The sequence below is a fragment of the Rhinatrema bivittatum genome, chromosome 4, assembly GCF_901001135.1.
Source record: "Rhinatrema bivittatum chromosome 4, aRhiBiv1.1, whole genome shotgun sequence".
Classification (NCBI taxonomy): domain Eukaryota; kingdom Metazoa; phylum Chordata; class Amphibia; order Gymnophiona; family Rhinatrematidae; genus Rhinatrema; species Rhinatrema bivittatum.
In genome coordinates, this window is record NC_042618.1 from 437,650,923 (window position 1) to 437,664,448 (window position 13,526).

A 13,526-nucleotide genomic window follows, 5' to 3' on the forward strand; every position below is an offset into this window, starting at 1 on the left:
TTCCTGTCTGCCTATTGCCCAAGATTGAAAAAGAGTTGTTTGCTTGCTCTCTGTGGGAGGGTGAAGATATAGCAGTGACCTTGTTGCTTGCCCTCTGTGAAAGGGTGAAAGGAAAAGCATGTATGCCAGCCCTTCATGGGAGGATGAAGTCAAGATACCCTTTGAAAGAGGGTGTTCCTCACTGTGAGATACTTTTAATAATAAATGGTGTTGTTAGTGAATACAATAAAATAAATGGGTTAACTATCTACATCTGTATATCATATTTTTCATGCTATTATGTTATTTCTCTTGCGAGTGTTTCTTTCCACCTCATGGTTATATAAAATTAAAAAAAAAATTAAAAAATCATATAAACAGTTGTTTTGATTTTATTGCCATTTTTATGATTAACCATTTATTTCATTCACAGATGGAGTCTCCTTATAAAATTCAACACCCTTCATACTAATTTTTGCTTTATTATAGGATGCTATTCTGCAGATACAATAAATTCTTGTGTTCTAGTAAACAGTAATGGGTATTTTTCTATCCCATCCTATGTGATGGAGAGCGGAAGGAAAGTGATTGTAATCTGTATAATGAAGTATGTGGATGTATTCAGTATTCCCCTTCTGGGAACGCCCAAATGTGAATAGGAGGATCTTTAATAGCTTTGAATTATTTATTTTTATTTATTTAGAAGCTTTTCTATACCGATATTAGTAGGTATATCATATCGGTTTACATCAAACTGAAGGTAGAAATTATATATAACAGGGAAGGGGGATGGGATTGCAGAGAATAAAAACTAGAGAAATAACTAAAGAAAAGTGAGAAAAGAAACTGCAGAGAAATAACATGATAACATAAAAACGTGAATATTAGTAGTTTAGAAGCAAACATCTGTGGTGATGGGTTTATGGTGTAAGGGTCCTAATCTGGGTATGCCTGTTTGAAGAGCCAGGTCTTTAACTTTTTCTTGAATTTGATGGTGCAAGGCTCGAGGCGGAGATTCATAGGTAGTGTGTTCCAGCGGGTGGGGCCTGCAATGGACAGGGCTTGATCCCTTGTGGAGGAGAGGTGTGCATTCTGGAGGGAAGGGATATGGAGCATGCCATTACGGGTTGTTCTAGTGGGGCGGCTGGATTGTATGAAATGGAAGTGCTCGTCAAACCAGCTAGAGTTGTGTAGGTAGATGGATTTGTGAATAATGGTAAGGGTTTTGTAGAGAATGCGTGAGAGGATAGGGAGCCAATGGAGGTCTTTGAGGATGGGGATGATATGGTCGGATTTACGGGCATTTGTGATGGTTCTAGCAACAGCATTCTGCAGCATTTGGAGCGGTTTTATGGTGGAGTAGGGGAGGCCTAGATAAAGAGAGTTGCAGTAGTCCAGTTTGGATAAGAGGGTCGCATGAATAACGGTACGGAGGTCGTGGGTATGGAGAAGGGGTTTGAGTTTTTTCATAATATTGAGCTTATAGAAGCCTTCCTTTAGGACATTGTTGATGTATTTTTTCATGTTTAGATGCTGGTCGATAAGGACACCAAGGTCTCGTACGAAGGGCTGAGAGGCAATAGAACTGAAGGCTGGGTCGCTTGAGAGGGAGGGCTTGGGGCTTTGATGGTTGGATATGAAAAGCAGTTCAGTCTTGGAGGAGTTGAGGGCAAGGTGGAGATTTGTGAGTAGGGAGTTTATGGAAGTGAGACATTTCTCCCAGAATTTTAGTGAGTCAGAGATAGAGTCTTGTATCGGTATGATGATTTGGACATGATGATTTGTAAATTTTGAGGCCAAGGTCAGATAGGAGGTGGCAGAGGGGCAGGAATAGAAACCAAGGGGGAAGCATAAATGTTTCTTGCAGCTCCACGGATGGTGAGAGAATCCGCAAAAATTCATGGGTGGGGGCAACACCTTTCTGTTTGCCAGCAGTGGCATTGCTGGCTTTCATCTCAGCTATGTCATTATTCATGTACAGGAAATATGGGTCCAATGATTAATTGTGATGCAATGCCTTCTTATATGTGCCTTTGTCACGGTAAGACCTTAAGGGGTAGATTTTAAAAGGGTGCGCGTGGGCGTACATATGTGCACGCTACCCGGTGCCCCTGCCGGCACGCAATCCTCCAACACAGCGGCAATGGCCGCTGTGGTCGGAGGCCTCTGACCCCACCCCTTCCCCGCCCCTGGACCACTCCATCCCGCCCCCGGATCGCCCCTTAAGTAAATCCCCGGGACTTACACGCGTCCCAGGGCTTTATGCGTGTCACCGGGCCTTTTTAAATAGGCTCGGCACGCATAACCCCCCCTCACATGTAAATCCTCTGGATTTACGCACGTAGGGCTTTTAAAATCCAGCTCTAAGTCTTCAGGCTATGCTGGACATGAGTCTCCACAGGGTAAGAGCTCACCCTGGTCGCAAGATTTGTTGTTACATCTGCTTATTTTACAAATGTTGACTGTGTTTACTGTGGAAAATTTGTGATTGAGTAAGTGTCCTTCCTCTGAAGACAATTTTTTCGTGGGGGGAGGAGAGTGTGGCAGGACAATAAACTGAGATTTAACACCCCTTGGCTATCCATCCCCTTCACCCTCCTCCCACCTAGGAGAACCTGGATTGATTGCCCTTTGCTTTATAACCCAACCATTTTGCAGATTAAGGTGTGGCAAGTTTCAAGTTCAGAGCAGATAGAGAGCAGTAAAGATGTAGGCTTTTTCCTCTCTGGTGAGGCTTCCTTGCTTCATCAGGATTTTTACTTTTTGGTTGGAATCTCCTCTGTGCATACCTGTCAGAGGGTATCTTGGAGTTTATTTCCAGTAAGGACCTTTTTTTGCTGGAACTCTTGAGGACTGAAGACTAGGGATCCCATTCACTTCCTGAATGAGGCAAGAACCTGTAACAGACTTGGCTGTGTGAAGCGATTGACGGCTAGAAGAATCTTATTTTTGGAAGGGCCTGTGTTTAAGAACATAAGAACATAAGAAAATGCCATACTGGGTCAGACCAAGGGTCCATCAAGCTCAGCATCCTGTTTCCAACAGTGGCCAATCCAGGCCATAAGAACCTAGCAAGTACCCAAAAACTAAGTCTATTCCATGTTACCATTGCTAAGGGCAGTGGCTATTCTCTAAGGGGCGGATTTTCAGAGCCCTGCTCGCGTAAATCCGCCCAAAAACCGGGCGGATTTACGCGAGCAGGGCCCTGCGCGCCGGGAAGCCTATTTTACATAGGCCTCCCGGCGCGCGCAGAGCCCCGGGACTCGCGTACGTCCCGGGGTTCTCGGAGGGGGGCGTGTCGGGGGGCGGGGCCGGAGCGCGCGGCGTTGCGGGGGCGTGTCGGCAGCGTTTTGGGGGCGGGTACGGGGCGTGGCTACGGCCCGGGGGCGTGGCCGCGCCCTCCGTACCCGCCCCCAGGTCGCGGCCCGGCGCGCAGCAGGCCCGCTGGCGCGCGGGGATTTACGTCTCCCTCCGGGAGGCGTAAATCCCCCGACAAAGGGAAGGGGGGGGTGTAGACAGGGCCGGGGGGGTGGGTTAGGTAGGGGAAGGGAGGGTAAGGTGAGGGGAGGGCAAAGGAAAGTTCCCTCCGAGGCCGCTCCGATTTCGGAGCGGCCTTGGAGGGAACGGGGGGAGGCAGCGCGGCTCGGCGCGCGCAGGCTATACAAAATCGATAGCCTTGCGCGCGCCGATCCAGGATTTTAGTGGATACGCGCGGCTCCGCGCGTATCTACTAAAATCCAGCGTACTTTTGTTTGCGCCTGGAGCGCAAACAAAAGTAGGCTGTTCGCGCTCGTCTGAAAATCTACCCCAGTGTGAACTTAATAGCAGGTAATGAACTTCTCCTTCAAGAACGTATCCAATCCTTTTTTAAACACAGCTATACTAAATGCACTAACCACATCCTCTGGCAACAAATTCCAGAGTTTAATTGTGTGTTGAGTAAAAAAGAACTTTCTCCGATTAGTTTTAAATGTGCCTCATGCTAACTTCATGGAGTGCCCCCTAGTCTTTCTACTATCCGAAAGAGTAAATAACCGATTCACATCTACCCGTTCTAGACCTCTCATGATTTTAAACACATCTATCATATCCCCCCTCAGTCGTCTCTTCTCCAAGCTGAAAAGTCCTAACCTCTTTAGTCTTTCCTCATAGGGGAGTTGTTCTATTCCCCTTATCATTTTGGTAGCCCTTCTCTGTACCTTCTCCATCGCAATTATATCTTTTTTGAGATGCGGCGACCAGAATTGTACACAGTATTCAAGGGGCGGTCTCACCATGGAGCGATTATGACATTTTCCTTTTTATTCACCATTCCCTTTCTAATAATTCCCAACATTCTGTTTGCTTTTTTGAATGCTGCAGCACACTGAACAGACAATTTCAATGTGTTATCCACTATGACACCTAGATCTCTTTCTTGGGTTGTAGCACCTAATATGGAACCCAACATTGTGTAATTATAGCATAGGTTATTTTTCCCTATATGCATCACCTTGCACTTATCCACATTAAATTTCATCTGCCATTTGGATGCCCAATTTTCTCTGGGGAAGGTCATCCTCACTGACTGTATTCAAAGGACAAGGGCTGAGACCAGTGATCCCATTCCTCCCATGCATATGGGAAGCACATTTGACAGAATGAACACCAGTCTAGGAAGATTTTGACTAAGAGAGGATTCAGCTTTTTGTTGTGAGGAGGCAAGAGCAGCAGGTTCCTGCTTACAGAGACTTTCAATGAGAGGAGTCAGCATTTTAGAACAACTAAAAGGAATCAAGCAAGATCAGGGAGACCCCATCTAGACCTTCACCCAAGGGAGCAGGATACAGGGCTGGGTGATCGGGAAGACACTGGAGCCTCAAGTAGGATTTTTAATATGCTGGAAGGGGACAGTTGACATAGGAATTCCAGGTAAGCCGCTTGGAGAGCTTTTAGTTCACATTTCACATTACCAATTGGGAAGCTCAATTGGTTTGCTGAAGAAAAGGACACCTACCAAGGCAGAGAGCTCACATACTGCTCATCTACTATCTCCTCACCTTGCCCAATGTCTTTATCTCTCCCGGTGATTCCTGCCGCCTCCTGGCTCTGACATCATAATACAATGCTGCTTTTTTTTTTTATATATATATTTTTACATAACAGCCCCCTATTCAGGCTCTGAAAACATGGGCCATTAAGCCTCACAAATCAAGCCATCGATACCACAGAATTTTGGGCTTTCTTCAGAAGTGGCTATGACAGCCCTAACAGCAGCTTCAAAGACTTTGGCAGGTAAAATAAAACTTTTATTTTTATTGGGTCCAAGGTTTCCCTCCTCTTTATAATTTTTTTTTAATTATACCCCTATTAATTTTTACCCCAGGGGTTATACATGCATATGCGCATATGTTGTGATGTAGAGGTAAGTATATTTTGTGATAGGTGCAGGTTATAAAATGCTATCTATGCTGGGCCATATATGCATGCATATGTCACAGTGTGCAGTTGTTTGAAAGTTATCCTTCCTATTTTTATGATACCTTAAAAACCAAAGTTACTATATTGAAAATGAATGTGCCATACAATATTGCTCCTATTTACGTGTATGTACATACAAGACTGCTCCTTGGTCTTACTAGTTAGAATCCCATCTTTTCTTCTTCTTGTTTAAGTATAAACAAAACGATCCAAAACAAAGGCCAACAGATTGAGGCTTTTGAAATGCGCATACCTGGGAATTTTGCAGTTGTAGTCACTTTTGAGATTGCTGTTGATTAGCAAGGGGGTGGAGAAGGGAATGAATAATGCATATCACCTTTCTCTTTTCTCTCCCCACTAATCCACAACTTCTCTCTCTTCCCCCCAATCCATCACCACTACTTTTTCTCCTTCAGGGATGAATTTGCAGATGCAAATTTTATCTCATGCATATTCATTTTGGATATCCTGAAAACCCGTCTAGCTGTGGGGTCCCCAAGATAGGTTTGGGAAGCCCTGATCTAACATGTTCCCAGGTATGACAATATGCTTATATACCATTACACCATTTAAAATATTTTAAAATAATTTCAAATAGATTTCTCATGTTACAGCTTTTTTTCCCCAATTATTTTTCCATATAGTATAATCTTTAAAATTAAACATTTTGTGGGTTTATAAATTCTGGACAAATTATCATATTTAACAGCACCAAGTAAAGAAAAAATGTAATCATCACACACATCTTTATTTTTTTCTTCCTTTAATGCAAATGGCTTAGTGATAAATAAAACCTTTGAGGATAACTTTAAAAACTACTCACAGCCACCCATTTAAGTGTGTATATGGAGAAAGACAAAGTTGCTACTGTATGTTCTAATCAGCATGGAAAGGTTATAAAATCTGAGTACATACGCATGCACAAATGCTCACATATGTAAAAACCATGAGCCGTGCAAGTTCAGACTTATCTGGATAAATGCCAATTTATTAGGGGTGTGCATTCATTCCCTACGAATTGGTAATCCGCAACGTATAGGGCCATATTCGTTGCATTCGTGGGGAAGCGAAACGTATCGCGATTCCCCACGAATATAATGAATCTTTGCCGAATTATTCGGCCGTCTAAAAGGAGCCAATTTAAACAAACCCCCCCACCCTCCTGACCCCCCAAGACTTACCAAAACTCCCTGGTGGTCCAGCGGGGGGTCCGGGAGCCATCTCCTGCACTCATACTCTCGGCTGCCGGTTTCAAAATGGCGCCAATAGCCTTTGCCCTTACTATGTCACAGGAGCTACCGATGCCATTGGTCAGCCCCTGTCACATGGTAGGAGCAATGGATGGCCGGTGCCATCTTGTGCTCTTACCATGTGACAGGGGCTGACCAATGGCACCGGTAGCCCCTGTGACATAGTAAGGGCAAAGGCTATCGGCACCATTTTGATTACTGGCAGCCGACGGCCCGAGTGCAGGCGATCACTGCCGGACACCCGCTGGACCACCAGGGACTTTTGGCAAGTCTTGGGGGACCCTCCTGACCCCCACAAGACTTACCAAAACTCCCTCGTGGTCCAGCGGGGGTCCGGTTGCGACCTCCTGCACTCGGGCCGTCGGTTGCCAGTATTCAAAATGGCGCCGATAGCCTTTGCCCTCACTATGTCACAGGGGCCGACCGTCGGCCATTTTGAATACTGGCAGCCGATAGCCTTTGCCCTCACTATGTCACAGGGGCTGACGGTTGGCCCCTGTGACATAGTGAGGGCAATTGGCACTATTTTGAATACTGGCAACCGACGGCCCGAATGCAGGAGGTTGCTCCTGGACCCCCGCTGGATATTTGGCAAGTCTTGTGGGGGTCAGCAGGGTCCCCCAAGACTTGCCAAAAGTCCCTGGTGGTCCCTGGTGGTCCGGCTGTCAGTAATCAAAATGGCGCCGATAGACTTTGACTTACTATGTCACAGGAGCTACCGGTGCCATTGGTCAGCCCCTGTCACATGGTAGGAGCAATGGATGGCCGGCGCCATCTTATGCTTCTACCATGTGACAGGGGCTGACCAATGGCACTGGTAGCCCCTGTGAAATAGTAAGGGCAAAGGCAATCGGCGCCATTTTGAAACCACCAACCTTTGACCGACTATGTCACAGGGGCTACTGGTTGCCTGTATTGGTCAGCCCCTGTCACATGGTAGGAGCAATGGATGGCCAGCGCCATCTTGTGCTCCTACCATGTGACAGGGGCTGACCAATGGCACCAGTAGCCCCTGTGACATAGTAAGGGCAAAGGCTATCGGCGCCATTTTGAAACCGGCAGCTGAGGGTGTGAGTGCAGGAGATGGCTCCCAGACCCCCCGCTGAACCACCAGGGAGTTTTGGTAAGTCTTGGGGGGGGTCAGGAGGGTGGGGGATTGTAGTTAATTTAATTTTAGCCGGGAAACAAATAAGAATTAACGTATAAACATATCGGGAGGCCCCCCTTGCCGAATGCAACGTATCTGCCCCCCTGACGAATACGAATCCCAAATGCAATGTATGGCTCCCTCTGCACATCCCTACAATTTATCCAGTTATGTAACAGCACATAGTCGGATATGTCTGAAAAGCGCTATTTAGGCAGACAAGTAGTGCTTTTCAGACTTATCTGGCTATGTAGACCTGCTGCTACTTAGCCGGATAAATCAGAATATAGCCAGAGAAGTGTCGCTACTTATCCGAATAAGTTCAAATTTGTCTAAGTATCAGGAAAGGTGCTACTTAACCAAATAAGTTGGAAATTAACAGGATGAAGCCCAGTTTTCAAAGGCCCACACGCATAAAAACTGGGGTTTACACACGTGGCCGGGCCTTGTGCGCGCCATGCACATTTTAAAATGGGCCCGGCCACGTGCGTAAACCCCGGTACACACACAAGTGCTGGGGCTCACCAAAGGGACAGGGAAACCGAGGGGCGGGAGTAGAGGTGGGCCGGGACAGCAACCATTCTGTGCTGTCCTGGGGGAAGTGCGTGCTGGCAGCTGTTCAAGTCTTTGAGTGTCTCCCCTCGTTCAAATCTCTAAGAGTATCATCTTGTCCTAGTCTCCACGTCTTCGAGAGTCTCGTCTCATCCAGTCCAGGAGTCCTCTTCTCGTGCAAGTTCCAGGAGTCCTCATTTTCTTATGTACTCTGACTCTTTGACTCTCGCAAGTTCGGAATCTTCTACTCCGGTACCTTGTCTCAGAGATTCCAGTCCTCTGTCATCTCTAGTATGTGTTGGTCCAACAGAGGGTTGACTCACTTTGTCCTCCTCCTGTGTTCTTGCTCCACCCATGCTTGTACTTGCTCACCTGCCTCGGGGTATATCTTGGGGCTCCTCCCTGAGCTACTCAGGGCCCAAGGGCTCATTCTCTCTCAGGAGCGAGCGATTGCACCTCCATGCCCTTCCCAGGGCTCCCTTGGCATGTTCGTAACAAGTGCAAGTGGGTGGCCTGCTCCACGCGAGGGGGGGGGGGAGCAGGGGATAAAATTTTAGAATAATATGCACGGCCGCACAATTGGTCCTAAACCAGTTCCCTCCCAGTCCGCTCTGGGAGGGAACTTCTCTAACCCTCACCTTACCCTTCCTACTTTTCCCCTCTCCACCCCTAAAGTAACTCAACCTATCCCTAATTTTTTTTATTTTAATACTTACTGCTCCTCTGGAGCAGAAGTAAACTCCACACGTAGGCAGACCCGGGACAGTGTCTAATGGCACTGTCCCGGCCCGCCCCCTAGCTCACCCCCTGGCTCACCCCTTTTAACAAGCCCGGCACTTCTGCATGTATCGGGAGTTACGAGCGAGGCCGGGCCCATTCTAAAATGCGCATGATGCATGCAAGGCCCGGCCACACATGTAACCCCCCGCTTATTACACACGCAGGGCTTTTAAAATCCGGGCTTTAAGGAGAAACACTCCATCACCTGGGCCAAGAAAGATTTCCTTTACCCCCACAGCAAGAAATCCCTCTCTGGCATCTGCAGAGAGAAGGGGTAGGATGGAGAGAGTAGCCCTAACTAAAAGATACTTTTATGGCCCCAGGGGAAACTGCAACCCCCCCAGCAAAGGGTTAAGTGCTATTTATACCCATAAGTGCTAATTTTTATGTGTACAATATTGAGAAATCAACTGTCGTAAAAAAAAAAAATTAAAAAAAAATAAAGCTACAATTTTACACATACATCATCGCTGCTTCATTAATGTTTCTTTATACCATTAACTAAATGAAACTTAAAGCTTGTTTTCCAAAGTGTATCAATGTCTTGTTGAAACAACCCTATTTCCAAGAAATAAAATTGCTTATTTTACAAAATTGTTGTACACAAGGGGGTACATTTAAAAAAAAAAGCGTGAGCGCGTACTTTTGTTCGCGCACCAGGCGCAAACATAAGTACGCTGGATTTTAATAGCGTAGCCGCACATATCTTTTAAAATCCGGGGTCGGCGTGCACAAGGGGGTGCACATTTGTGCACCTTGAGCGTGTCAAGCCCTGCGCGTGCTGCCTGTTCCCTCCGAGGCCGCTCCGAAATTGGAGCGGCCTCAAGAGGGAACTTTCCTTCCGCCTCCCCCCACCTTCCCCCCCCCCTCCCCTACCTAACCCCCCCCCCCCAGCCCTATCTAACCCCCCCTACCTTTATTGCAAAAGTTACGCCTGCTTGAGGCAGGTGTAACTCGCGCGTGCCGGTGGCCCGCTGGCGTGCCATCACCCGACCCAGGGGCTAGTCCGGAGGCCTCGGCCACGCCCCCGGGCCGGCACCATGCCCCCGGAACGCCCCGAACGTCGTGCTGCCCCCCCCCCCTTGACACGCCCCACTAGCAAAGCCCCGGGACTTACGCGCGTCCCGGGGCTTGTGCGCGCCGCCGAGCCTATGCAAAATAGGCTCGGCGCGTGCAGGGGAGTTTAAGGGTTATGCGCGTAACTTATGCGCGTAACTCATTTAAAATCCACCCAAAGCTGCTCAATTTCATGGAACTTATTTTGTTTAAAGGATATATACATATCTTATTTAAACTGCGTAATTTCTCATAATGACTTCTTTTCCAAAAGGTTTGTAACAATTATACTGTTAATATGTCATCTCGACTGGCCACTGTCAGAGATAGGGTGCTGGACTGGATGGACCTTGGTCTGACCTACTATGGTATCTCTTACATTTTTATTCTTCATCTTCAGTATACTTGTGCACTGTATTTAGAACAGGCCTGTGTAACCATGGTAACTGTTCTTACTTCAGTCCTCTGACATAGTTTCATTCATAATTATTGGAACATATTGGCATTGTTTTAAATTACTTTAAGCAACAGATCTTTTATTTAAAAAAAAATAATTTATATTATACATTTATATCTGTTAGGGATATGCACACTAACTTTTTTAATCTTTGTTTCATTTTTTGTGTTTTTGGAGATCTTTTATCCACTTTTCCATTTTGGGGATTTTTATTTTTTTCATTTTTTTGTGTTTAGGAAAATAGATACACTATTAATAAATTGTTCACACTATTTGCTATTAGTGTGCCCTATGTGCAAACAGAATGCACTGTTTTGCTAACAGTGTGTACTATTTGCAATTAGTGCATGATATTTGCTAATAGTGCTCAGCTGCTCACTATTTTCTGAAATTGAAAGTTTGACATTTTTCTTTTTAAAAAAAGTTTGGTTTGAAACACAACAAAAACAGACTCATTTGTCACATTTTACACTGTGTTTCAAACAAATGCACATCCCTAATATCTGTGTATAACTGTGTTTACAAGGTTGCATTTATACAGTGCACAACAATATACACACACAAACTTAGTGCATGAGAATATAAAAAGTGTCGCTTCCCTTTGCTTTTTACTAGCACAAGTATGATCGCATGACATTTTTTTTATTTGGTCATGGATATATGGATCTGTAAGCAAGAAAAACGATCAGAAACTAAGGGAATATGACAGAACAAATTCTGTTTCCTAGCAACAAAGGATTCACTGAACAAAACACCATCAGAGTTCCACAAACCAATATCCTCACCAAAATGAAAAGTTATTAAGCTGTATACAGTGGCTGATAAAACAAAGAGTCCAGAACACACAAAGAGACAAGATACCAAGTTAAAGCTTTACAAAAAATCAGTCATTTCTGGTAATATGTTAAATAGTAATCTTTGAATCATGGCCTAAGCCTCTGGTGAAGTCAAATTTTAACCTAATTATTTATTTTTAAAACATTTCTCACTTGCTTATAACAGCTCGAAGCAAGGTACAAACCTTGCCAGGCAAGTAAACAACAGCAGCAAAAAAAAACTCAAAACATTACGAATGAACTGCATAAAACAATTACCTTTCCTTTAATCCCCTCATATAAAATAAACACTGCAACAATAATAGTAGGAAGACACAAACTTACATTAAATAAAATATTTTCCCCTCCCTGGAATACCCCCAAAATGCCCCCCCCCTTTTTTTTTTTTTAATCTAACTCAATCATAACTGGATAACTACTTATTCAGCTATAATTTAGCCAGCTAAGTGGCTGAATATGCCATATTTGCCATTTAGACAGATAACTTTTATGTCATCTAAGTGGTTTTTTAATATTGAACTCCTACTGTCTAATTGGAATATAATATATATAGCTTAATGTATATTTTTGGTGGCATTCTCTTTGTATATATTACAAATATAAAAAAGTGGCAACTCTTAAGTATAATAGAGCTGCTTCTTGGCTTAAAATGTTAAGACTGGTTGATCATTTTTTAATGTATAGATTTGATAACATTGGAGTCTTATTCTGCCTTTTACTGCTACCCTAATAATGTGATTTAAGCATTGGTTTTCCTTTTTCCATGCTCAGCCATATTCAGTCTTTTTTACTTTGTACACTTTCCACTCTTGCCATTGTTTGTTCTGATTGTTATTTTAATTAATTTTTGGAACTGAATAAAGATATGTGAACTGAAGAAAAAAAAAAATAATGGGACACTCTGTTGCCCCTAAGCAGGAAAGGTGAGTGGGATGGAGAGTCTCCCAGAAACTCTTGATCAGTTCCAGATTCCATGCACATACTGTTTCCTTGCAGCACAATACAGTAGGGATGTGCAATCGTTTTTCCCGAATTAGGCAATGTCAATGAAATTGCCTAATTCAGAATGGTTCGGGAGAACCGAAAAACGATTGATTTTTTCAGAAATTTCGGTAAAAGTTCATTTTTGAGTTTGTGCGCGCTAACTCCTGATAGTGTGCACTAACCCGAAAATCGGGGCCCCCCCAAAAAACCCTGAACCACAGGAAAAACGAAATTCCTGCGGGGGGGTGGGGGGCCGAAATGAAGCCCGACACAAAATTTTTACCCGAAGCACATCTCTACAATACAGGGAAATCTGTCTTTTTAGATGCCTCAGTGAAAGCCATAGCTGCAGTGGCCTACTTGAAGATATTTGACAACAAAGGTAAGCCCCATGTGTGATTTATCCTTGCTAAGGCTAAATTAGCTTCACAGATTAACTATAACTACACCATCCCTAGATTTGAACTGTGTGGGACATTGTTAGCAGTGGAAATTGCTAAACTGGTGCTAAAAGAAATAGACTTACAACATGACTTAAATGATTTAGGGTTTTATGTACAATCAAGCAGGTGATTTTATGTGTATGTGAGAAGCAAGGTTGAACGTATCAGAAAATCAACTTGGCTGTCTTTTGTCTCTGGGCAGATTTGGGTTGTTTGTGCACCTCTGACCTGTCCCTGTCCTGGGGCAGCTTACTTCATTATTTGTGGAAAGAAGCTATAGTTTTTAAGTTAACAGGCAGATCAGATAACGTGGGCATGTACTGTTATTCTGGTCAAAAGTTCCTCATCTTGTTTTTCTGTTGAAACATACATGTCAGTAACCCACAATCCAGTGGGAGCACTGAGAGGAGAGGATCACCTTGCTGGTGGCTGAAAGGAATCAGTAAGTTTTTGCTTGAGACATTGTCTTTTTTAAAAGTAGTGGGGCAAAGGAGGGGAGGCCTGCCACCTCAACCCGCTCGCCCCGATGCACGCTTGCAGCACCAACGAAAGGCCCAGAGACACACCCCCAGACGACGTCAC

At 44.7% G+C, this 13,526-nt stretch overlaps 1 pseudogene; it reads right to left on the bottom strand.

Annotated features, from left to right (window-relative positions):
• Positions 1-13,526, bottom strand: part of LOC115089436 — a 1,328,227-nt pseudogene that overhangs the window by 525,239 nt on the left and 789,462 nt on the right.